This window comes from Sylvia atricapilla, chromosome W (genome assembly GCF_009819655.1).
Source record: "Sylvia atricapilla isolate bSylAtr1 chromosome W, bSylAtr1.pri, whole genome shotgun sequence".
Lineage (NCBI taxonomy): Eukaryota > Metazoa > Chordata > Aves > Passeriformes > Sylviidae > Sylvia > Sylvia atricapilla.
In genome coordinates, this window is record NC_089173.1 from 21,439,006 (window position 1) to 21,464,115 (window position 25,110).

Sequence of the window (25,110 nt, forward strand, 5' to 3'; positions counted from 1 at the left end):
TTGTGTCCCCTCGTTTGTCCTGCCCTGTGTCACAGGTATCTGTGTGTGTTTGGCCCGGAGCTGCTCTGCCTTGCTGCTTAGTCTGGGGATAGGGGTAATAGGGCAAGGCCCAGGGACTTGGAATCTGTCACGTAGTGTGTAGCTGGCCTGTCGAGGGTATTCCTAGATTGACACGAGATGTCTGGAGCTGTCAAGTTACCCTGCAGCACTTTGGCTGTTGTCCTAACTTTCTTTCAGATGCAGAGGGATAAAATCCATGGCAGAGCAGCCCAGGGACCAGACACCTCCCCGCTGAGGGTACTTGAGGAAATGGATTTTTAAATTTTTTAAGCTTTCTAGTAGGTTTTAATCATCAACTTGGTAAAAATTAATAGTTATGGAATAAGTCATATGTTGGCGTTGTCTTCGTGAAAACATGAGGGGCTGGTAAGTTACAGGCTCCAAAGGCAGAAGTTTTTTTAATAGCTGTGAGATTTGTATCTTGATTTTGAGACTCTCTTTTGGCTACCAGTGTGGTTAAGTCTTATTTTGAAGTTAGCTGCTTCAATAATGAATTTTTACTGCAAATACCCTCTAATGTTAGAAGGTTAAAGCACCAGCACCAGCATGCCACCTCCTTAATTTTTAGCAGCAAAAATTGATCTTTACTAAACTAAAAACTTCATTTTTAAGACATAACTTCATAGACAACAGGTCTCCCCAGGAGCTGTGTGGGGCGGTGCTGGGGGAAGAAAAACAGGGCCAGGAATGTGTGGGGCAGAGCTGGGGAGAAAAAAGGGGTTAGAAAATCTATGGGACTGGAATGGGGTCAGGATGTGGGGCATGATTGTGATCTGTGGGGCAGGGAATGTGTGGAAATGATGTTCCCTGCCCCACACATTCCGGCCCCACAGATTTCTCTGACCCCATTTTTCTGACCCATGGATTTTTCTGCCCCGTAGATTTCCTGGCTCTGTTTCTCTCCCCCAGCTCTGCCCCACACATTCCTTCCCCCATTCCTGCCCCACAGATCTCTGCCCCATGGATTTTTCTGACCCCTGATTTTCTCCCTGAGCTCTGCCCCATACATAATCCTGCCCTACACCTATCCTGCCCCACATCCTGACCTCGTTTCTCTGCCCCACACATTCCTGCCCTACAGAGTTTCAGATGTCAAATACAAGTGAGTCTTGAGTTTCTTTGCATCTACTCCCACAAACTACAGGTGACTCTTGGATAGGAGCAAGTAGACCTGTTGAATTCCTACTTCCCTTTAAAATCAGAGCAGAGGAAGCAGATTTTAAATCATCATTCCATGAACTTCCACTAACTCGATGACTGTGCCAAAAGTTTTCAGTGTTAGGAATTTGTGAGCTTGTTTTCCAGGCAAGCTGGGATTTTGGTATTATTCCTTCATTTTCTTTCATGTTTCTCCTCTCCCTGGTTTTAGTAAGGGAATGTTTATTGCAAATGCTAGTTTTCCATCCTAATTGGGATTTCAGTATGTCTTAGGGCACGTTTCCAAGGAAATTTACCAAATTAAGGTTGTAAAATCAGGCATTGTTCAGCACCGTACCCACAGAATTCTGTGAATTCCCAGCAAAACTTGCCAAGTGTTTCATGGCCATGATTCATCTCTTTGTAAAGTTCAATTTGCTGCATTTGTAATTCCATGGATCCCCTTAAAACTTCAGTCCTGGCCTGGCTGCTCTTCCTGGGACACAGTGAGGTGGTTCTTTCCTGCCTTGGCACATGTGTGGATGTTCATCCAAAGTGAGCTTCCCGCTAAGACAGAATTTGTTTGCAAGCAAAACTGGGCATTGTCTAGAAAACCTTAGTTTGTGGGAGGCACTGGGTTTGTTTTTTCCATATTGCAGCATAATCCAGGAAACTCCTGGAGCTGTGTTAGGCAGGGGCATGAGGGCAGAGCTGCATTTATTTGATTTTGTATTTTATTTATTATGTTTCATTTTGTCTTCTTTATGTTTATTTTTTGTGATTTTTTTGTGTGTTATTTTCATTAGTGTGTTTTTTAAAACCTTTTTCTTCCTATTTTTTTAATTTTAATATTCTTTTATTATTTTTTAGCTAATTTTAATTACTTTTAGTAATTTTACTTTTTTATTCAATTTTATTTATTTTTATTTTTAGTTTTAGTTTTTTACTTTTAAATTTTATTTCCTTTTTATATTTAATTTTGTTTCTTATTTTATGTATTTTTATTTTATTTTTTCATGTTTTCTTTGTTCCTTTTTTCCCCAGACTCTTTCTTTCCCCGGGGCTGTGGAAGTTTGGCTGCTGGCAAGAAAGAAGTTGAAAAATGACCTCCACGTGCCCTGGACGTGTGGATAGAATGGAGGGCGCAGTTCAGCAAAAGCTCCGTGTTTTCTGCTCGGGTCAAACAGCTGAACGGAGAAAGCCCTGAACCCCCCGGGGCCATTTTTTTTCCTTTCAGCCCCCAAACAGGTCTCGTCCCATCCGTGCACAGAATTGCCAGCAGCAGCCTGATGTTGGGGTGTATTTCACAGGCAGCCACAAAACAAAGTCGACGCTTTCTTTTGTAACTCCCCGAACCTCCTTGGTTATTATTATAGCCATGGTGGAATTAATTTGTTCTTTTAGTAAAACATTCTGTATAAAACACGTACGATATCTAATGCCTATGTCTCTTTGAAATAAAAGTATTCTGCAGCTCCGTGATTGTTTCCAGGATGCCGTTAACCCCCCATCTACAAAATAAAGGGAGGAGTTCCCTGAAGGAGATGGGCCTTCTCCTGAGATGACATTACTGATGACTCAATGCTCCTCGCCTGACTGAGCCTTTATCCACACTCTGCCCCGGGGCCGTGCGTATGCCAAGTTCCTGAAAAACTAATCAGAAGTATCTGCCCCGAGCCCCACTCATCAGAGCAGCAGAGGAAAAGAAAAGAAATGTAGATTTGAAAACAGCTGCAGAGTAGACAAGAGAAAGAGGCAACCTTTTTCTTCAAGCAGAGACTGTCTGGGGCAGAATCTGTGAGCGGGGAGGGGTGCGGCTTTGCAGTCACACCTGAGGTGCACCCAGCATTTAATCCCGGGGGCTATATGCTGTCCCATTGATGTTGGCTTTTTCCACAAAATACTGATTCACAAAATTCTATTAATAAATTGGCCCTTTTAAATGAAATTGGACTCGTTATTTATAACTTCTATTACCAAAGAAATCCAAAACAAAGCAAAAAAAACCCCTCACAACCACTCCCCCAAGAACAAAACACTGAAAGAGAAAATATGCCAGTAATTTTCAAATAAAAATTAAATCTTGACCCCTTAGAGACCCAGGTGCATTTAATCCTCATTAAGTGTGGTTATTGAAATGAATAAAATGTAAGAGATTCCCATTTTCTTACACAGTCTGCCATTTGTTAAAAAGTTGTACTGTTTCAAATATTATGCCAGTTGTAAACCGGTCTGTTAAGCTGTTTGTACCAAAGTTTGTACCCTCAAAAATCTCATTCCAAGTTGTATACCCCCTCTAAAACCCCGGGGCCCCCCCCTTCCGTCGGGCTAGGCTGTCGCCGTTCCCTGCCGGCTCCTCGAGCTGCCGGCCCCGCCTAATAGGAAAATCCAAGGACTTCCATGGTGCACCGCTCCAAAACCGAAGTACAGCTGCCGGCAAGCGGACCCAAAAGCCGCGACCCAGCACCAAATCCAGGTAAAAAGGGAGGCACTACAACACCGAGAAGACCCTCAGCTACCTAAAGACTGAATTCTGCTTCTGCCGCCTCGCCACGACCACAAAGGGACTGGGAAGAAGTGACACCCCTAGACCACACGAGCCCAGTTGGGTTGCCGGGAATTCCCGCGAGATCGGAGCCTCCCGACTCTGCTGCGGCGAGAGCAGAAGGTCCGACTGACACCTGATCCTCAGCGGCGACAGGAGCGAGGGCGGCGACAGGAGCAGCGGCGGCGCAGGCGACCCCTCGAGTTCCCCCTTTAAAGAGCTGACTAATAAAGGCTTTTCAAAGGAGCAGGTCTCCTGGCCCGTTTTTAACAATTTGGGGGCTCGTCCGGGATTTAAGCCACGCCCAGAAGAGGACCAGGACGGGAAGGCGCAGCCCGACCTCGGACCTCCTGGACAGCTGGACATCCCGGAGCAGAGGACTTCGCTCGCCAGCCTCGTGGGACGCCACTGAGGGAGCATCGGTAAGAATAACCGGTGGCGGGAGTGGAGACGAGCGGATGTGGAGTGAATGAGTGGGGGCCGGCAGCTCGGACCCCCCAAGCAAGTTTAGACTGCTGGGTACCCCCGCGAGGGGGCCGGCCGGGAAAAGCAGGAAGCGAGTGAACTGAGAGTGACTGAGGCGTCTCCAGGGGCATAGGCGCCCCCCTCTGGACGTGCGGAGGAATTTAGAGAGTAAGTGGCACGTCAAAGAAGTAAGTGAGGCACGCACCACACTGGCTGAGGCTATAGCCCGGGGTGTCACAGGAGGCTAGCGCTGGCTGGGGTAGCGGCTGGAACCCTAAGGGCGGGTTGCCCAGGCTACTTTCGGGGCTTGTGAGTTGGCACTGGCTGGGGTAGCTGTCGGGGTGCTGGGATAAAGAGTACTGGCTGAGGCTACGGCCCAGAGCGTCTGAGCACCGGCTGGGGTAGCAAAGATAGGCTGCTTTCGGGGTGCTTTGGAGACTGGCTGGGGTAGCTGTCGGGGTGCTGGGATAAAGAGTACTGGCTGAGGCTACGGCCCAGAGCGTCTGAGCACCGGCTGGGGTAGCAAAGATAGGCTGCTTTCGGGGTGCTTTGGAGACTGGCTGGGGTAGCTGTCGGGGTGCTGGGATAAAGAGTACTGGCTGAGGCTACGGCCCAGAGCGTCTGAGTACTGGCTGGGGTAGCAAAGAGGCTGCTTTCGGGTGCTTTGGAGACTGGCTGGGGTAGCTGTCAGGGTGCTGGGATAAAAGTCTGCATTGGTCGGGGGTATCTTGGGTACGCTTTCCGGGTTCGAGAGGTAGAACTGGTCGGGGGTGCCCAGGGAAGAGGTACGCTGTCCGGGTGCAGGGGAGTAAAGGAGTGCTTGCTAAGGGGTAGTGGCTGAGGCCCTAAGGGCGGGTCACCAGGCTACCTGTGGGGCATTCCGAGCACTGGCAGGGGTAGTGCCCAGACCCTGAGGGGGTCCCTGGGGCTACTTACGAGTGCTCAAAGAGTGAGTGAGAGTTAAAATTTGGGCTGCACACCTTTAAACTTGTGTAGGTATAGGGGCACCTTAAAGAAGTTTAATTAAAACAAAGACAAGTAATTTTGCTTTGGGTTGCCCTGAAGTAAAGTTTCTGTCAGAATAAGAACAGCGTAGTTTTTATTTGAGACCCACTGAAAATGGGGGCATACATAAGTAGAGTGGAGCCAGTTGAAGAGAGAGAGAAAAAGATAAAACAAATTCCACCAGACAGTCCACTAGGACAAATGTTAGAGCTATGGGAGTTTGATGAAGCCACTAAAAGCTTGGACAGGATCAAGATGATCCATTATTGCATAGAGGCTTGGCCTAAGCTAGATTTACCTGAAAGATGGCCATGGTGTGGAACTAGAGACCCCTGGATGTGTTCACAATTAACTCAATACTTGAAATCTCGAGGAGATTCAAGTACTGAACAAATACTCTATGCTATCTGTTGGCAGAAACAAGTAGTCAAAAATGAAACAGCAAAAATATGTAAGTTACAGCAAGGGAAACAAAAGAATGAAAAGCAGGAGAACCAAGAAGAAGCTAGCCATAATTGGGACCCCTTAGAACATTTGCCTCCTCCTCCAGTTTATCCCGAAGGGCTACAAACTATCCCTACTAATCCTCCAACCTCATTTGAAAATCATATCCCACCTTCTCAAACTGTAATCCCTGTTCTTTCCCCAACTTGCCCCCCTCCAGCTTATAACCCCTCTTACCCTCTGCCGTTTCCTAACACTGGTCTAACCTCCTCTCCTTCACCATCCACAATCCCTGCACCCCCTCACAGCTGGGAGCTAGGTCTGGCAACTAACAATGCGTCCTGCCAGGCAATAAAAACCCCAGAAGGACCTTACAGTAACACCAGGTCAAAAACCAAACTCTTTCCCCTAAGGGAGGTAGGTCCCATTGGGTGGGGCAGTTGGAGGAATAGGGTTTGTCAATGCACCTTTAACAGCGTCAGAAGTCAGAAATTTTAAGAAAGAACTGGGGAATCTAGTTGAAAACCCAGTGGGAATTGCCAACCAGATTGACCAGTTTTTAGGCCCAAATATTTATACATGGGGAGAACTAAACTCCATCTTAAATATACTCTTCAATCCGGACGAGTTTCGGTTGGTTAGGGCAGCAGGAATGCGCATCTGGGAGAGAGAAAACCGAATGGGCCCCCCCGGTGACCAGAAGTTGCCAATAGCTGACCCAGGGTGGGACCCAAACAGAGAAGAAGGGAGGAGAAATATGGAGGATTATAGAAACCTAATGATAAAAGGTATTAAAGAATCAGTTCCTCGGAGTAGCAACACCAAATTAGCTTTTGACAGGGCCCAAGAGAAAGATGAAACCCCAGCAGCCTGGCTGAGCAGGCTCAGACGGAATTTCCAGCAATATTCTAATTTGGATCCAGATAGCCCAGAGGGACAGATATTATTAAAGTTACAGTTTGTCACAAAATCCTGGCCAGATATCAGAAGAAAACTTGAAAAGATGGAGGACTGGCAAGACCGAGAAATAAATGAATTATTAAGGGAAGCACTAAGAGTATATCTTAGGAGAGATGAAGAAAGAACAAAAGCAAAAACCAGGATTATGGTAGCCGTGGCCAGGGAGAGTGTAAGGGATCTCAAAGAGGATGCTAGGGGTGAAAGGAACACAAAATCTTTACCAGAAAAAGGAAGAGGAAGGAACCCACCATCTTGGGGTACTCCTCAGAGACCGAGAGAGACCCGAGCCTGTTTTTATTGTGGAGAAATAGGACACTTAAAAAAATATTGCAAAAAATTGTCATTTGATGAGACTGTCGTAGGGGAGCAAGAGGCATTGGAAAAATTATTGAAAGGAGAAGTCAAAGAGGATTAGGGGTGTCATGGGCTCTATGCGTTAGGGGACCCCACGAAACATCAAGAAGGGCCCATAGTAAACTTTGAAGTAGGTCCCCAACATGAAGAGTTTGAATTTTTAGTAGATACTGGTGCCGATAAATCGTGTATTAACCGACTTCCAGTTGGAATTACAATTGGAAGAAAAACCTGTGAAGTCCTAGGAGCAGAAGGGGAGCCTTTCAAAGCCTCAGTTATAGAAAATATAGAAATTAAAGGAAATTCCAAGAGATGTGTCACTAATTTAATATATCTACCCAAAATAGACAGTAACTTGCTGGGAAGGGACCTGCAAGTTCAGTTGGGAGTAGGGATTCTTCCTAGAGAAGGAAAAATGGTAGTACAAATGATGAGGCTGACTATTGGAGACTTGAAAGAAATCAAGCCAGAAGTCTGGGCCGAGGAGGGAAAATATGGATATTTAGATATCCCACCTATAGAAATAAAAATGCAAGAAAATACGCCTCCTATAAGGGTCAGGCAATATCCTATTTCTCTGGAAGGGAAAAAAGGACTAACGCCAATTATAACCCATCTACTCACAGAAGGAATATTAGAACCTTGTATGTCACCCCACAACACCCCTATTCTGGCTGTAAAAAAGGCAGAAAATAAGTTTAGATTAGTGCAAGACCTAAGAGAAGTAAACAAAAAAACAATTACCAGGCACCCGGTGGTACAAAACCCCTACACACTCCTGAGCAGGATCCCTAGAGAACATTCCTGGTTTACTGTAGTAGATCTAAAAGATGCTTTTTGGGCCTGTCCTTTGGCAGAAGGAAGCCGAGATTGGTTTGCTTTCGAATGGGAGTGCCCTGAAAGTAAGAGAAAGCAGCAACTAAGATGGACTCGTCTTCCTCAAGGGTTCACTGAAAGCCCAAACCTTTTCGGACAAGCCCTAGAAGAGTTACTAAGGCAGTTTATCCCTAAAAATAATGTACAAATCCTGCAGTATGTAGATGACCTCCTAATATCGGGGAGAGAGAAAGATGAAGTGAAAAAAACCAGTATTAATCTCTTAAATTTTCTAGGAGAAAAAGGCCTCAAAGTGTCAAAGAACAAATTACAGTTTGTAGAATCACAAGTCACATACCTCGGACACCTCATTGGGGAAGGGTGTAAAAAATTAAGCCCTGAGAGAATCTCAGGTATACTCTCAATCCCAGCTCCAACCACAAAAAGAGATATAAGGAAATTATTAGGACTATTTGGTTATTGCAAGCTATGGATAGAAAAATATTCCCAAAGTGTTAAATTTCTCTATGAGAAGTTAGTCCAACCTGAACCTGTAAAATGGACTGATAAGGATGAAGAACAATTGAAAGACCTAAAGACAAAATTGTCTTCAGCCCCTGTCCTGAGTCTCCCAGACCTTAAGAAAAAGTTTGACCTATTCATTAACACCGAAAGGGGAATAGCTTATGGAGTATTAACCCAAGAATGGGGAGGACACAAAAAGCCTGTCGCATATCTTTCCAAACTTTTGGATCCAGTTGCAAGAGGGTGGCCGGCTTGCCTCCAGGCTGTAGCAGCCACAGCTGTTCTTGTAGAGGAAGCACAAAAACTGACACTGCAGGGAAAAATCATTGCACACACACCCCATGATCTCAGGACAGTGTTGAGCCAAAGGGCTCAACAATGGCTGACTGACTCTAGAATTTTAAAATATGAAGTGATTTTAACCGGCACCAGTGATTTGGAGCTAATCACATCAAAAAGTCTAAATCCTGCCCAGTTCCTCTCAGGGGAACCCACACCAAACTTAGAGCACAATTGCCTGGAAATCATAGATTTACAAACAAAAGTAAGGGAAGATCTTGAAGATACACCTCTACCATGTGGGAGGGTGCTATTTATTGATGGATCATCTAGGGTGATAGAGGGAAAGAGAATATCAGGCTATGCAATAGTCGAAGGTACAGAAAGGGACAATTTAAAAGTTATAGAAAAAGAAAAACTGCCCCCCCCATTGGTCTGCCCAGTGTTGTGAAATCTATGCCCTCAAGAGGGGATTAGATTTATTAGAACAAGACCAAGGTACAATCTACACAGACTCGAGATATGCATTTGGAATAGTACACACATTTGGAAAAATCTGGGAAGAAAGAGGCTACCTAAATTCAAAGGGGAAAAATCTGATACATAAAGAATTAATTAAATTGGTATTAGAATCTCTTATGAAGCCCCAAGAAATAGCAATTGTACATGTCAAGGGACATCAAAAAAAGGACACATTTGAAGGAAAGGGCAACCAAGTAGCTGATCAAGCAGCCAAACTAGCAGCTCAAAGGCTGGGAGAACCAATAAAAATTCTTACTTTAAATGATGTACCAGCTAACAAAGTTAGTGAACCAATATATGATGAAAATGAATTAAAATAAATAAAAAAGTTAGGTTTACACCAAGGGAAGCAGGGGGAATGGCTGACCCCAGATGGAAGAACATTCCTAAATAAAGCAATAGCTCGAAAAATACTGGCAGAAATCCATAGCTTAACCCACTGGGGCACCCAAGGGTTGTGTGATCATTTCCTGAGGGAACACCTATGTGTTGGAATCTATAACCTAGCCAAAGCAGTGACTGAAGGATGCCTAATTTGTCAAAAAGTAAATCAAAAAGTAATGAAAAAGCCCACACCAGGAGGAAGACAAATAGCATTAAGACCCTTTCAAAGTATACAAATAGACTTCACAGAAATGCCTCCAGTACAGGGATATAAGCACCTTTTGGTTATAGTTGATCACTTAACACATTGGATAGAAGCCTTCCCTACAAAAAGAGAAACAGCACAAGTAGTAATAAAAATACTATTAGAACACATCATCCCCCGATATGGACTGGTAAATAACATCGATTCAGACAGAGGCCCCCACTTTGTAGCACAAGTCCTGCATGATGTTGTTAAAGCCTTGGGAATTAAATGGCAGTTGCATACACCCTGGCATCCCCAAAGCTCGGGGAGAGTTGAGAGGATGAATAAAACCCTCAAAAATGTATTGACTAAATTGATAACAGAAACTGGAATGAATTGGCTAAAATGTCTGCCCCTAGCACTCTTGAGAATCCGAGTTCGGCCAAGGTCAGACATAGGGGCTTCACCATATGAGATGATGTTTGGACTCCCTTTCTTACTAACTCCTTACAGCACTGCAAATTATTTAGAAGGGGAGGCAGCCACTCAAGAATATATTCAAACAATTGGAAAGACATTGGCCGATCTTAAGAGAAGAGGGTATCTTCCTCAAACCTCCCCCTTAGATGCGGATGTACACCAAATAAAGCCAGGGGACTGGGTCCTAATTAAATCTTGGAATACCATTCCACTAACTCCCAAATTCGAAGGTCCATTCCAGGTCCTGCTCACAACCCACACTGCAGTGAGAACCCAAGAAAAGGGTTGGACACACATATCCCGAGTAAAAGGACCATTGCCACTTCCCAGTGACTCTGTTACCCCAGCAGAGACTCCCTCTGAATGGACTACCATTAGAGATCCAAACACACTTAAAATAACCTTCAAGAAACGACCAAAGCCCAATTAGATCATAAAATGTTCTCTGTAAGTTGTTGTTCTAAGTTATTATAAAGTGTTAAAAAGGTTGTGATAATAATATCATTACAGATCTCTTATAGGGCACACCACAGAAAGCCTAATCAAAAACTGAACAAGTGGGAGCACACTGAAAGGAACTCCATAAGGCCAGCTAAATAACTTCCCCAACCCAAGAGGCAAGACCAGGTGAGATCGAGATAATGGTTCATACTGGACTCTTGGGAGGACTAATTATAGTCCTATTGATGAGCAAACCCACCGAAGGAGCATGCCCTAAGAATGACTATCCCACTTCCCTAACCCAAGAGGCAAGACCAGGTGAGATCGAGATAATGGTTCATACTGGACTCTTGGGAGGACTAATTATAGTCCCATTAATAAGCAAACATGCCAAAGGAACATGCTCTAGGGGCTACCATCTCATCTATGATGAAGAGAATCTGCAGTCCCTTATAAGAGTTCACACTCATGTGAGTCCCACGTGTTTTAATATAACCCAAGTATCTACTTGCCAAAAAAATGAAAAACAATATTGGATGGTAAAAATTGCTGCAACGTTTATGCAGCACCTAACTGGAGAGTGCCCTATAAGAGAATTGTTTTACCAAAAAAAATTAGACAATCCAAAGGGAGTTGCAAATTTAATAAAAGAAAAGCCACTGAATGAAATTGATGAGCCCCTTAATAAAAACTTACCTATTGACTTATTTATTGTAATAAGCATCCTTGCCAGCTTCCTACTCCTTCCCTGCATATTCCCCTGTTTAATTCGAACTGCAACCATTCAAGCAAGCCCCAAACCTACTGAAATAAGACTAGAACCCCAAACTGAAGAACTGAATAAAGCCAAAAGAATATATAACCAATACCAGAAATTAAAAAAGATATACTCCCATGAATCAAAAAAAACTGCCAATTGATGCGGGCAAAGGCCCGATCAAAGAAATAGAGGGGGGACTGAAATGAATAAAATGTAAGAGATTCCCATTTTCTTACACAGTCTGCCATTTGTTAAAAAGTTGTACTGTTTCAAATATTATGCCAGTTGTAAACCGGTCTGTTAAGCTGTTTGTACCAAAGTTTGTACCCTCAAAAATCTCATTCCAAGTTGTATACCCCCTCTAAAACCCCGGGGCCCCCCCCTTCCGTCGGGCTAGGCTGTCGCCGTTCCCTGCCGGCTCCTCGAACTGCCGGCCCCGCCTAATAGGAAAATCCAAGGACTTCCATGGTGCACCGCTCCAAAACCGAAGTACAGCTGCCGGCAAGCGGACCCAAAAGCCGCGACCCAGCACCAAATCCAGGTAAAAAGGGAGGCACTACAACACCGAGAAGACCCTCAGCTACCTAAGGACTGAATTCTGCTTCTGCCGCCTCGCCACGACCACAAAGGGACTGGGAAGAAGTGACACCCCTAGACCACACGAGCCCAGTTGGGTTGCCGGGAATTCCCGCGAGATCGGAGCCTCCCGACTCTGCTGCGGCGAGAGCAGAAGGTCCGACTGACACCTGATCCTCAGCGGCGACAGGAGCGAGGGCGGCGACAGGAGCAGCGGCGGCGCAGGCGACCCCTCGAGTTCCCCCTTGAAAGAGCTGACTAATAAAGGCTTTTCAAAGGAGCAGGTCTCCTGGCCCGTTTTTAACAGTTATGATGTGTTAGGTTGATGATTTCATCTAGTTTAAAATATTGTTTATTGGTTAATATGTTAAACACGAATTAAAAAAATAGAAAAATAAATAACAAGAAATATCAGTAATAAAAATAAGTACAATATATACCGCTACATGTTAAATATATTTATAACGTATTATATGCAGTAGACATAGATATGAATAAAAAAGACGAATGGTAATGATGATAAATAAAATATAAAAAAAATAATACAAAAAATTGAAACATAGCTTAAACGAAAGGCTTTTTTGGTTTCAGTTTGGCTGATGGCTGGGTTCTTGCAGTTGTGGTTAGGGGTCTTTTGGGTCGTTTATTCGAGAGGATGTTCGGAAGGGCATTTTTGGCCACGTGCTTCTTTGCCTCCCGCTGTGCGCCGCTGCCCCGGGCCGGGCTGTGCGGCGGTGCTGCCACCGTGTGGGCAGAGGGCGGTACTGCAGCTGCTCCCCGTGCCCGTCAGCGAGCCGCACGGCAGCCCCGGGCTGTGAGCTCGAGGGCAGTGCTGCCGCCCGAACGTGGATTTGGATGTCTTTGGAGGCGGATTCTCAGGCTGATTTGGGGCTGAATTTTTAGCAGACTTGGGGACAAGTGAGAGGCAATTTGGGCTGAATGCTGACTGATTTGGGGCTGATTTGTGGATATTTTTGGGCTGAATTTGAGGTTGGTTTGGGCTGAATTTTGGAAAATTTGGGCTGAATTTTGGGGTAATTTTGCTGAATTTTGGGCAGTTCTGGGCTGATTTGTGGGCTGAATTTTAGGAGAATTTGAAGGTGATGTGGGCTTATTTTGGGGGTCATTTTGGGCTGAATTTTGAGGTTAGTTTGTGCTGAATTTTCAGTGATTTATGGGGTATTTTGGGGCTGCTTTTGGGGCTGGTTTTGGGACTGTTTGGGCTGAAATTGGGCTGATTTAAAGCCAGTTTTGGGCGTGATTTGGGGCCATTTTTGGCTGAATTTCGGGCTGATTTTGGGGTAATTTTTTGGCTCTTTTGGGAGAAATTTGGGTCATTTGGAGCTGAATGTTGGGCTGATTTGGGGAGCATTTGGAGCAGATGTTTGGGTGGTTTTTGGGCTGATCTTGGCTGATTTTTGGGCTGAATTTTGAGGTAATTTTGGGTTTAATTTGAGGTCAATTTTGGGGTGAATTTTCACTGATTTTGGGTCTGAATTTGGGATCATTTTTAGGGCTGATTTTATAGATTTTGGGGCTGAATTTTGGGGGTAATTTTAGGATAATTTTGGGAGAGTTTTGGGACAATATTCAGTAGGTTTTGGGCATTTGGGGGGTAATTTTGTGTTGTTTTTGGGCTGAAATTGCGGTTGATTTTGGGCTGAGCTTTGGAAACTTTGGGCTGAATTGGGGGTAATTTTTGCTGAATTTTGGACTGTTTTGGGCTACTTTGGGGGCTGAATTTTAGGAGAATTTGGAGGTGAGGTGGGCTTATTTTGGGGGTCATTTTGGGCTGAATTTTGAGGTGAGTTTGTGCTGTATTTTCACTGGTTTGTGGAGTAATTTGAGGCTGGTTTTAGGGCTGGTTTGGGAGTATTTTGGTTGATTTTTGGGCCATTTTTGAGCCAAATTTGGGGTGGTTTTGGGGGTTATTTGGGGCCATTTTTGGCTGCATTTTGGGCTGAATCTTGGCTGATTTTTGAGCTGATTGTGAGGTAATTTTTTGCGGTATTTTGGGAGAAATTTGTGTCATTTGGGGCTGAATTTTGAGCTGATTTGGGGACCATTTGGAGTAGATGTTTGGGTGGTTTTTGGGCCGATTTTGTCTGATTTTTGGGCTCAATTTTTGACAATTTGGAGACAATTCTGGGCTAATTTTTTGGAGAATTTTCGTTTTATTTGTGGTCATTTTTGGGGTGAATTTTCACTGATTTTGTGTCTGAATTTGGGGGCAATTTTGGGCTGATTGTAGAAAATTTGGGACTGTATTTTGGGGGTTGTTTTAAGACAATTTTAGGATAATTTTGGGACAATATTCAACATGTTTTGGCCATTTGGGGGGGTAATTTTGTATTGATTTGGGGCTATTTTTGGGCTCAATGTGGGGTGAATTTGGGGTTGATTTGTGGTTGAATTCTGAGGTGTTTCTGTCTGCCCAAGAGCCCAGTTCCAGGTACTAAGTTCAGCTGGTGACAAGAGATCTACCTGAGAGGGCAGATGTCTGAGGACCAGCCAGGGACTACTGGTCTACTTTTGAGGCCAGAGGCAGGTCTGGCAGCCAGCCAGGGACAACAGGAATGCCTGAGATGCCAGAGGCAGGTACAAAACCAGCCCTAGAACAACAGGTCTATGCAGGACCCTAGAGCCAGGTATCAAGGCCGGCCTGGTACATAGGTCTACCCTGGAACCCAGAGCTACGTACGAAGGCCGCCGTATGACAACAGGTCTACCCAGGAGCCCAAAGGCGTGTATTAATGCCAGCTAGGGACCATCGGTCTACCCAAGAGGTCAGAGGCAGGTCTGAAGGCCAGCCAGGGACAACAGGTCTACCCAAGACCTGTGTGCGGCAGAGCTGGGGGGTGGGACATATGAGGTCAGAAAATCTGTGGGGCAGAGAAATCTATGAGGCGACAATATGTGGGGCAGGGAACATCATTCCTGCACATTCCCTTCCTCACAGATCACGAATCGTGCCGCACATCCTGAGTCCATTCCTTGCCCCACATTTCTTCCCCACACATTTCTGACCCCATTCCTGCCCCAGAGATTTTCTCACCCCTTTTTTCTCCTTTTCTCTGCTCTACACATTTCTGCCCTATGCTTTCTTGACCCATTTCTCTCCCTCAGTTCTGCCTGACATCCTCACCCTCTTCCTGCCCTATAGATCCCTGCCCCACATCTTGACCCCATAGATCTCTGCCCCACACATTCTTGCCCCATAGATTGCTCTGCCCCAGAGATTTTCTGACCTCATCTTTCTCCCTCCAGCTCTGCCTTACAGATTTTCCTGCCCCCCATCCTGCTCCCATTCCTGCCCCACATATCTCTGCCCAACACATTCCTGACCCCATTCCTGCCTCATAGATCTCTGCCCCATAGATTCCCTCCCCTATTCCTGCCCCACACATTCCTTAATTCTGGGGGTTTGGATTTAGCCTGGGCTTGTCAGCTGAGTCATGAAAAAGCCAACTCAGCTCCTGAACTCTCAATGAATGTTTGAAACACTTTCCACAGAAAGACAAGGTAGTAATGGTTCCAAAGAAAAAATTGTAAATGGAGGGTAACGGTTGCTGGGGAATTTCCTTGGGAATGATGGATCTCAGGCATGTGGAGTTTTGGAGGTGGAATCCCAGTTTGAGCCTTGGGCACCTGCGGGAGAAGAGGGGTCCTAAAGCCCGGAGCCCCAGCGGCTCAGGTGCAGACAAGGAACTGTCCAGGGAATGAGCAGCAAGTCCCCTCTGCCCCCGCCCTCACACTCGGAGTGGCAGCAGCTGCAGGTGCGAGTTGTCGCAGGACGGTGAAGGGACACACGGCCCCAGGTGAGAGCTGTAAAGGAGAATGAGGGGGCAGTTCCTGCCAGGGCTGCTGAAGAGAGGAGCCTCTGCTCCCTTTGGCATGGAGCTGTGGGAGGAGAGGATCTCATTCTGGGTTCCTACAAGTGTCTTATGGAACGCCATTAAGAGCCTCTCACAGGGTCAGGGGGAGCACTTGTGTTAGAAATGACCAGGGCAGGAGATGATATTAACTCCTTAAATGCCTTTATTTAAGAAGGGGAAGCTCGAGGGATGGCCCACGCCACTGCTGCTCCACCGAGGAGGAGGTCCAAGTCGGTCCTGCCACTGCCCTCATTGCTGTAGAGGCGCTGCAGAGCCAGGAGTTTGCCCTCACGGGTGTTCTCAGGAACTCAGTTTGGCACGTTTAGTCTAGGGTCATCACCTTTGCTCAGTTCTCCTTTGGTCATGGCGAGAAGGCAGAATCAGTCCTCCGGTAGCTGAGGGTCCTCTCAGTATTGTAGTGTTTTTCTTTTATTTGGATTTTGTGTTGGGTTGCAGCTTTTGGACCATTTTGCCAGCAACTCCACTTCCTCTTGGAGCAGAGCTTCATGGGAGTCCTTGGGTTTTCCATAAGGGTGTCAACAGCAGTTTGATGGGCAGGCCGGGCACTGGTCAGGAAAAGGGAGTGGAGCACGCAGGAAGTGGAGCAGGCAGAGGGCAGGTGGGAGGAGCAGCAGAGGGCAAGGGGTGTACAATACAAGGGGTGAGAAACTGGGGTTTGGGATACAAACTTTCCAGAGAAGGTAAGGGGCATGCAAGTTGCTATGGATACCAGTGCACTCAACAGTAACAAGTAACAGTAACCAAACTTCTAACACTTGAACAACTAGGAGTCCCTTAATTTTATTCACTTCAATTCCCCCTCTTTTTCTTTGATCGGGTTCTAACCCGCATCAATTCTTTATTTTTGGGAACATGCATTTTGTAACTTTTGGTAACTCATGACTGATTCTTTCTATCAAATCAATAAACAAATTCTTATTGAGGGGTTCATTTATTTCAGCCTTCTTTATAGTTAGTGTTTTTTTCTTTTATGAGGTCTATGACTCCTTCTAGGTTATTTATTTCTTCTAGGCAAAACCATTCTCTTATAGGACACTCTCCAGTCAAGCGCTGCTTAAAGGTGGCAGCATTTCTTGCGACCCAATATTGTTTTCCCTCTTCCTGACAGGTTGAGAGCTGGGTGATGTCAAAGCAGGTGGGGTTCACATTTGTATGAACTCTGATTAGGGATTGCAGGTTTTCCCCATCATATATGGGGGAATAGCACTTTGAACAAGCTCCCTCTATGTATCTGCTCATCATTAGGACTATCATCAGTCCTCCCAAGAGTCCAGTATGAACCATTTTCATCCTTCGGTCTCACCTGGCCTTGCCTCTTGGGTTTAGGAGCTCTTTGGGTTTTCGGCCTTCAGAGTTCTTTCCTTATATGATTCCACCTGTCTGTTAATTTTAGTTAGCTTTCTGGAGTGTGCCCTATGAGAGATTTTTGACTCCTTTTTCCTGTAATAAGTGCTTGGTATCAGTGATTACCTTTTGCAACAATTAAATTGTCTTAACTGTTATAACAATAATTTTAACAACTTATACAATACTATAATTCGTATTAACCCGAAACAACTGTGATAAACCTCTAACAATATTACAACTTCAGCAACTGATACAAATTTTTAACCACAATACTATTACTAATATAACCTTCTTAACAGTAATACCAGGACGTTTTGGATAGTTACTGGGTTTTTGGTCTTTTCTTGAAGGTTATTTTTAAAGGATCTGGATGTTGGACAACAGTCCACCTGTGAGGATTACTCGGAGAGTTCGGGCCTGATGAATTGTTTGGGGGTGGCACTGGTCCTTTTACTCGGGTGGCATGGGTCCAGCCTTTTTCTTGTGTCCGGACTGCGGTATGGGTAGTAAGCAGCACCTGGAAGGGACCTTCATATTTTGGGGTAAATGGTGTACCACTCCAGGACTTAATTAACACCCAATCCCCAGGATTAATTTGGTGAATGTCTGAATCAAGGGGAGAGGTTTGGGGAAGATACCCTTTTTTCCTGAGATCTTCTAATGTTTTTCCAATTGTTATTATATACTTCTGGGTTCCAGTCTCTCCTTCTTGGTAACCTCCGGTGCTATAGGGGGTTAGCAAGAAGGGGAGTATGAACATCATCTCATAAGGAGACACTTTTATATCTGACCGGGGCCTGGTTCTAATTCGTGGAAGGGCAAGAGGCAAGCATTTAAGCCAATTTAGTTGTGTTTCTTCAATTAATTTAGTTAACACATCTTTAAGGGTTCTATTCATTCGTTCTACCCTCCCTGAGCTCTGTGGGTGCCAGGGGGTATGGAGTTCCCATTTGATTCCTAATGCTTCAACTGTTTTCTGTAAAATCCAAGCAGTGAAGTGGGGTCCCCTATCTGAATCAATATTATTGACTAACCCATACCGAGGGACTATGTGTTCAAGAATAATTTTTATTACTACTTCTGCTGTTTCTCTTCTTGTTGGGAATGCCTCTACCCAATGAGTGAGATGATCAACTACTATCAAGAGATGCTTATAACCTTGGACAGGGGGCATTTCAGTAAAGTCTACCTGGACACTTTGGAACGGCCTCAAAGCTAGCTCTCTTCCCCTGGGTGTAACTCCTCTCATTACCTTTTGGTTGATTTTCTGACAAATGACACATCCTTGGGTTACCGCCTTTGCTAAACTATATACTCCCAGGCATAAATTTTCTCTGAGAAAGTGGTCACATAACCCTTGGACTTCCCAGTGGGTTAATCTATGGATTTCAGTTAGCATCTTTCTTGCTAGGGGCTTGTTTAGAAATTTCCTCCCATCCGGAGTTAACCACTCTCCTTGTTCCCCTTTTTGCATTTTTAGTTCTTCTATTGCTTTTAATTCCCTCTCATTATATATCGGTTCTGTTTCATTTTCTTTTTCCCCTGGAACTTTGGTTAATGCTAGAATTTTGATTGATTCTTCTGAGCTTTGAGCTGCCCTTTTTGCTTCTTCATCTGCCAATCGGTTCCCTTTTGTTTCCAGTATATTTCCTCTTTGGTGTCCTTTTATATGTACTACTGCTATTTCTATGGGTTTTAGCAGGGATTCCAATATTAATTTTATTAGTTCCTTATGTACCAGGTCTTTTCCTTTTGAATTTAGATACCCCCGTTCTTCCCAGATTTTGCCAAATGTATGGACAACTCCAAAAGCATATTTTGAGTCTGTGTAAATTGTTCCCCGGTCCCTCTCTAATAAGTCTAGCCCCCTCTTCAATGCATAAATTTCACAAAGCTGAGCCGACCATGTAGAAGGTAATCTTCCCTTTTCTGTGACCTTTATGTTCTCTGTGTTTGACCCCTCCACAATTGCATATCCAGAAATTCTTCTCCCCTCTATTACTTTTGAAGACCCATCAGTAAACAACTTTCTTCCAAAGGTTAGGGGTATACTTTCTAAGTCTTCTCTCACTTTGGTTTGAAAATTCATGAGTTCTAAACAATCATGTTCCAACTCCGAAGGGGGTTCTCCGGAGAGAAACTGTGCTGGGTTTAGATTTTTGGAAGTAGTTATCTCTAAATATTTGGTGTTTACCAGGGTGATTTCATATTTAAGGATTCGGGAATCTGTCATCCATCCTGGGGCTTTTTGGCTCAAGATAGTTTTTAAGTCATGGGGTGTGTGGACCCGTATCTTTCCCTGTAAGGTCAGCTTTTGAGTTTCTTCCACTAGCATTGCAGTTGCAGCGATGGCTTGTAAACAGGTGGGCCACCCTCTGGCTACTGGATCTAATAGTTTAGAGAGGAAAGCTATTGGCTTTTTACACCCTCCCCACTCCCGAGTCACTACCCCATAGGCAATTCCCCCTTCAGTATTTACGAATAGGTCAAATTCTTTTTTAAGATCTGGCAAACTTAGAACAGGTGCTGTGGATAGTTTGGTTTTTAATTCTTTCAGTTGTTTCTCATCTTCCTCTGTCTATTCTACTGGTTCTGGGTGAGTCAATTTATCATAGAGGAATCTTACACTTTGGGTGTATTTATCTAGCCATAACCTACAGTACCCAAAGAGGCCCAGGAGTTTCCTTATATCCTTTTTAGTCTTTGGGGCAGGTATTGATAATATGCCGGTAATTCTTTCAGGGCTTAGCTTTTTGTATCCTTTTCCAATTAGATGTCCTAAGTATGTTACTTCAGGTTCAACAAACTGCAGTTTCTTCTGGGATACTTTTAATCCTTTTTCTCCTAGAAAATTTAAGAGTTGTATACTTGTAATTCTTACTTTAACTTGGTTCTCTCCGGATACTAATAGGTCATCCACATACTGTAAAACTTGCACCTGCTCCTCGGGGGTAAATTGTTCTAATAATTTCTCTAGGGCCTGTCCAAAGAGGTTTGGTGACTCAGTGAACCCCTGGGGCAAGCGTGTCCACCTCAATTGCTTCTTCCTCTTTTTCTCCGGATGGTCCCATTCAAATGTGAACCAGTCCTTGCACTCTTCTGCTAGAGGGCATGCCCAAAATGCATCTTTTAAATCAATAATAGTAAACCAGGCATGTTTACAGGGGATCTGACTTAAAAGAGTATAGGGGTTGGGAACTACAGGATGTCTGGTGATAGTTCTTTTGTTAATTTCTCTTAGGTCCTGAACCAATCGATACTTTCCTTCTGTCTTTTTTACAGCCAGGATGGGCGTATTATGGGGAGACATGCATGGTTCTAAAATGCCCTCTTTTATTAATTGCTCAATTATTGGTGCCAACCCTCTCTTCCCTTCTGGGGATATCGGATATTGTTTTATTCGAATCGGGGAGATCCCTGCCTGTATTTCTACCTTGATTGGTGGGATGTTAAGAAGGCCACTTTTTCCCTCTTCTGCCCAGACCTCTGGGTTTATCTCTTCCAGATCTCCTGTGGTTAGTTTCATAATTCTTACTACCATTCTTCCTTTTTCCGGGACAACTCCCACCCTCAACTGGACTTGCAAATCCCTTCCCAGCAAATTACTTTCCACATCTGGTAGATAGATAAAGTCACTTACAGTCTGTCGTGAGTTCCCCCGTATTTCAACATTTTCTATGACTGATGCCTTGAATGGTTTTCCTTCTGCCCCCATAAGTTCACATATTTTATTTCCTAAAGCTACTCCTGTGGGGAGTTTTTTGAGACTAGATCGATCTGCCCCAGTATCTACTACAAACTCATATTCTTCATGTTGGGGACTGTTCTGGGTTGAGCTGCCTCCTATCCCATATATCCATCCCATATCTTGGATATGTTGTTATGTCTCGCAGCTGAATCCCGCCCTCTTGGGCGGGAGCCTGCAGTTCCTGCCTCCTTTTTTCCTTCTTGGCTGTTTTCGGCTCTTGCTTCAGCTGGCTCGGCTGCTTTTGTCTTCTTCGCTTTGCTTTGCTTCGCTCTGCTTTCCGGCTGCCCCTGCCGCCGTTTTTCTTTCCCCCCGCTGCTTCTGTTTGTTTTTTTTCCCCTCCTTCCTTTCTCTCCCCCTCCCCCCCCCCAAGGTTTGAACCGGCTCCGGACCTGACCTGACCTGAGAAGTTGGAGAAGACCCGGGCCAGACAGAGACGCGTCAGCACCCTCCCCATCGTCACAGTAACCTGTCTTTTCCCACTATTCGGTGTTGGGGAGTGTATTTTTGTCAATAAACCGGTTTTTCCACTTTCCTCCGAGGTATTTTCCTTCCCGAACCCAGGGCTGGGGGGGGAAGGGGTGGTGGAGGTTTGGTTTAGGGGACTCCTTTTGGAGGTTCTTCCCTAATTTACTCCAAACCAGGACATTTCTTGGTGCGTTGGCCGGGAAAGGGCCAGAGAAAGTGGAAAAACCTTAATAATAATATTGGTGGTTCTAGTTGTTTTGTGGGTGTATTGGGATGTTTTTTTCTGGATTCATAATGTCATTCGTGGTGAAAGCCTGCCAATATTTCTGGTCCCCAGGGATTTTTGAGGTTTTAATACCTCTGTGGTACCTAGGGTTATTCCCTTATATAGAAAAAGCTCTGGTATTGCTACTAATACGTAGCTTTTGGGGCCGTGGGGCACTAACCAGAATATTCATTGGGCTGGGCTTGCTTGTGATGTTTTATAGGAGGGCTGTTAAGATGCTTAAATCTGTTCCAGGAGTGTATAGTTCATTGTTATGGTGGTGCATTCAGTTTGTTAGGGGAGAAGCAGGGGAAGAGTTTTTTCAGCCTCTGTCTTCCCTCTTCTCCTTTGAATTTTTTACATCTCTATTAGAAAATGTTCAGTTTCCCCTGAGTGTTAAAGAGACCATCTTTCTGGCATTTAATCTAGTAAGTCTTTTCTATACTGTCTGCAGTTTATATAAAATGAAAGCTGAGATTTCTAAAAGAGCTAATGAGACTCCTGATTTAGGGGTAAAGCCAACAAAGAGAAATCTTGAGTGGAGTGGGAAATGGGAAGATATAGGCCAAATTTTAAAGGAATTTTCTGATCCTATAGTCTGGGACTTCCCATCTGAACAAATTCAGAACCCAGCTGAGGTGGCAAAGTATTTGAAAGAGAAGTGCTGTGGTAATACTAAGGAGAAAGGGATTATTGCAGTGAGCTGGGCCCTGGCATATGTTTACCGTACTCTGCTAGATACTGAAGGACAGCAGATAAAAGAAAGGGAACAGGGAGATAAGCTAGTTACCACCCCAGTCACTCAGGCTGCAGCTAATATCCTGGGCTCCGGGCCAACAGCTAAACCAGACAGTGAGTCTAAGACACTGGCAGCCGCTGGGGCAAAGAGAGCACGAAAGACTGATCGACCAGTAGAGGATGATGATGATGAAGGTGAAGGGCCCTCAAGGCCTCCCGAGGACACCCAATCAGAAGCTGGACAAACTGACGTAAAATCAGAAGCCGAACTAACTGACACCCAATTAGTTGCCAGATCAACTGGCCTAAGATCAAATGTCCAACCAGCTGGCACAAGATCAGGACCCACTATTGATGCTTTTTCCCTGAAGGACCTTCGAGGTTTGAGAAAGGATTACACCCGACGACCAGATGAGTCTATAATTAGTTGGTTAGTCCGTCTCTGGGATGCTGCAGGCGAAGCTACAATTCTGGATGGCACTGAAGCAAGGCATTTGGGCTCCCTGTCACATGATCCAGTTATTGACCAAGGAATGATGAGGGAGGCTACCCCTTGCAGTCTCTGGGAACGAGTCCTGGGAAGTGTGGCACAAAGATACCTGTGCGCAGACGATCTCTACATGCAGCAGACCCAGTGGAAGACCATAGAACAAGGGATTCAACGCTTGAGAGAAATGGCAGTGGCAGAGATTATCTTCTCAGATGACCTAAACACAAAGAACCCAGACTTGGTACCATGTACACCCGTGATGTGGCGAAAACTTGTACGACTTGGACCATCTGAATACGCTTCTGCTCTAGCAATAATGAAGCGGGAGGAGACACACGAAATCGTGCTCGATATGGCAAGGAAGCTTCGAGCATATGCTTATGCAGTACATGGCCCAACTCACGCCAGGATTGCAGCTGTGGAAACACGACTGCAGAAATTGGAAGATAAATTAGAGGAAAATCACAAAAAACCCAGGGAAGAGATTAGGGAGGACTTCCTCCAAATTTCGGCCATTCAAATTAGAGACCCTGGTGTTCAACACGGGCGTACCTCTGTTGGGGAGAGAAGGCGCACTCCTAGAACCGAGTTGTGGGTCTTCTTGCGTGAAGCTGGGGAGGACATGAGGAGGTGGGACGGAAAACCCACTGCTGCTCTGGCACAACGGGTGCGTAAATTGAAAGAAGGTAGGATTCAAAGAGGAAGTCCTACTAAACAGAGAGCAGCACCAGTTGTCTGCAGCCGGGACGATGATGATATGTCTGATCCCCTGGAGGGGGCACCCGGATGGGTGAAATACTATGAAATTTACTATGGGCTTCTCTTGGTGGTACATTGGGTCCCCTAGTGTATAGAGCCCATGACACCCCTAATCTTCATTACCTTCTCCCCTTAGTAGCCTTTCTAAGGCATCTTGCTCTCTCTCTATTGCTGTATCAAGAGATAACTTCCGGCAATTTTTCTTCAGGTGTCCTGCTTCCCCACAGTAAAAACACTTCCGATCTTCTCCTGGCTCTTTAGGGGTTACCCAAGGTGGTAAAACACTTTTCTTTCTCTTTGGCTTCCCGTTCTCTCTGTCAGGTGGACCTTGGTTTGATACACTCTCCCTTGCTACAGCTACCATAATCCTCGCTTTTGTTCTAGCTTTTTCTTCTTCTCTTCTTAGATAGACTCTCAAAGCTTCCCTCAACAATTCATTTATTCCTTTTTCTTGCCAATCTTCTATTTTTTCTAGTTTTTTCCTAATATCGGGCCAAGACTTGGTGACAAATTTGGTCTTAAGTAATATTTGGCCCTCAGGGCTATCAGGGTCTTTGAATACAACTGGAAATTTTGCTTTATTTAATTTAACCATGTGGCTGGGGTTTCATCCTTTTCTTGAACACTATCAAAAGCTAGCTTAATGTTGTTGCTGCGGGGAACTGACTCTTTGATACCTTTAACCATCAAGTTCCGGTAATCATCCATGTTTCTTCTATCCTCTTCTCTATTTGGGTTCCACCTTGGGTCGCCTACTGGTAATTTATGATCACCGGGGGGGGGGGCCCATTCTATTTTCTCTTTCCCAAATTCTTATCCCCGCCATTCGAATCATTCTTACTTCGCTGAGCTAAATAAGATTTTAAAGATGGAATTTAGCTCCCCCCACGTGTAAGTGTTGGGACCCAAAAACTGGTCTACTTGATTGGACACCCCTACTGGGTCTTCTACTAAGTTCCCCAGTTCTTTCTTAAAGTTCCTGACCTCTGATGTCGTTAGGGGTGCGTTCACAAATCCTACCCCTCCTGCGACTCCACCCATTGGAACTTCCCTCAAGGGAAAAAGTTTAGCCCTCAATCGGGTGTTATAATAATGTTCTCCTGGGGTTTCGATTACTTGGGATGTGGTTAAGGGTACAGGGTATTGGCTGTTTTCAGGGGAGGGTTCTGTACTCGAGGTGGACAAACTCAGTTCCCAATTGAGAGGTGGCGCTGGGACCATGGATGGTAAGGGCGAGGAAATTTGGCTATTGTTAGGGGATACTGGAGGTACTACTGTTGAGTAGAAGGGGTTGTGACTTGATTGGGGTGGGCTTACTGAGGAGTTAGTTGGTGGAGTGACAGGGTTTTTAGGTTGGGGAGGTGGAGAGAGATTTATAGGTGGGACTTGAGGATTGGAAGGAGAAATAGAAGACCTGGTTTGGAGAAGTTGGGGGGGATTTATAGGCAGGGCTGGAGGATTA

The 25,110-nt window shown here is 45.0% G+C and overlaps 1 long non-coding RNA gene across 1 annotated transcript; it reads left to right on the forward strand.

The window, feature by feature from the left end:
- The first annotated feature begins 286 nt into the window (after positions 1–286).
- On the forward strand, positions 287–2,675 carry LOC136373273 (uncharacterized). Its single transcript, XR_010745611.1, has 2 exons — positions 287–426; positions 2,242–2,675. It is a non-coding gene; the product is annotated as an uncharacterized lncRNA (long non-coding RNA).
- Positions 2,676–25,110: the final 22,435 nt, after the last annotated feature.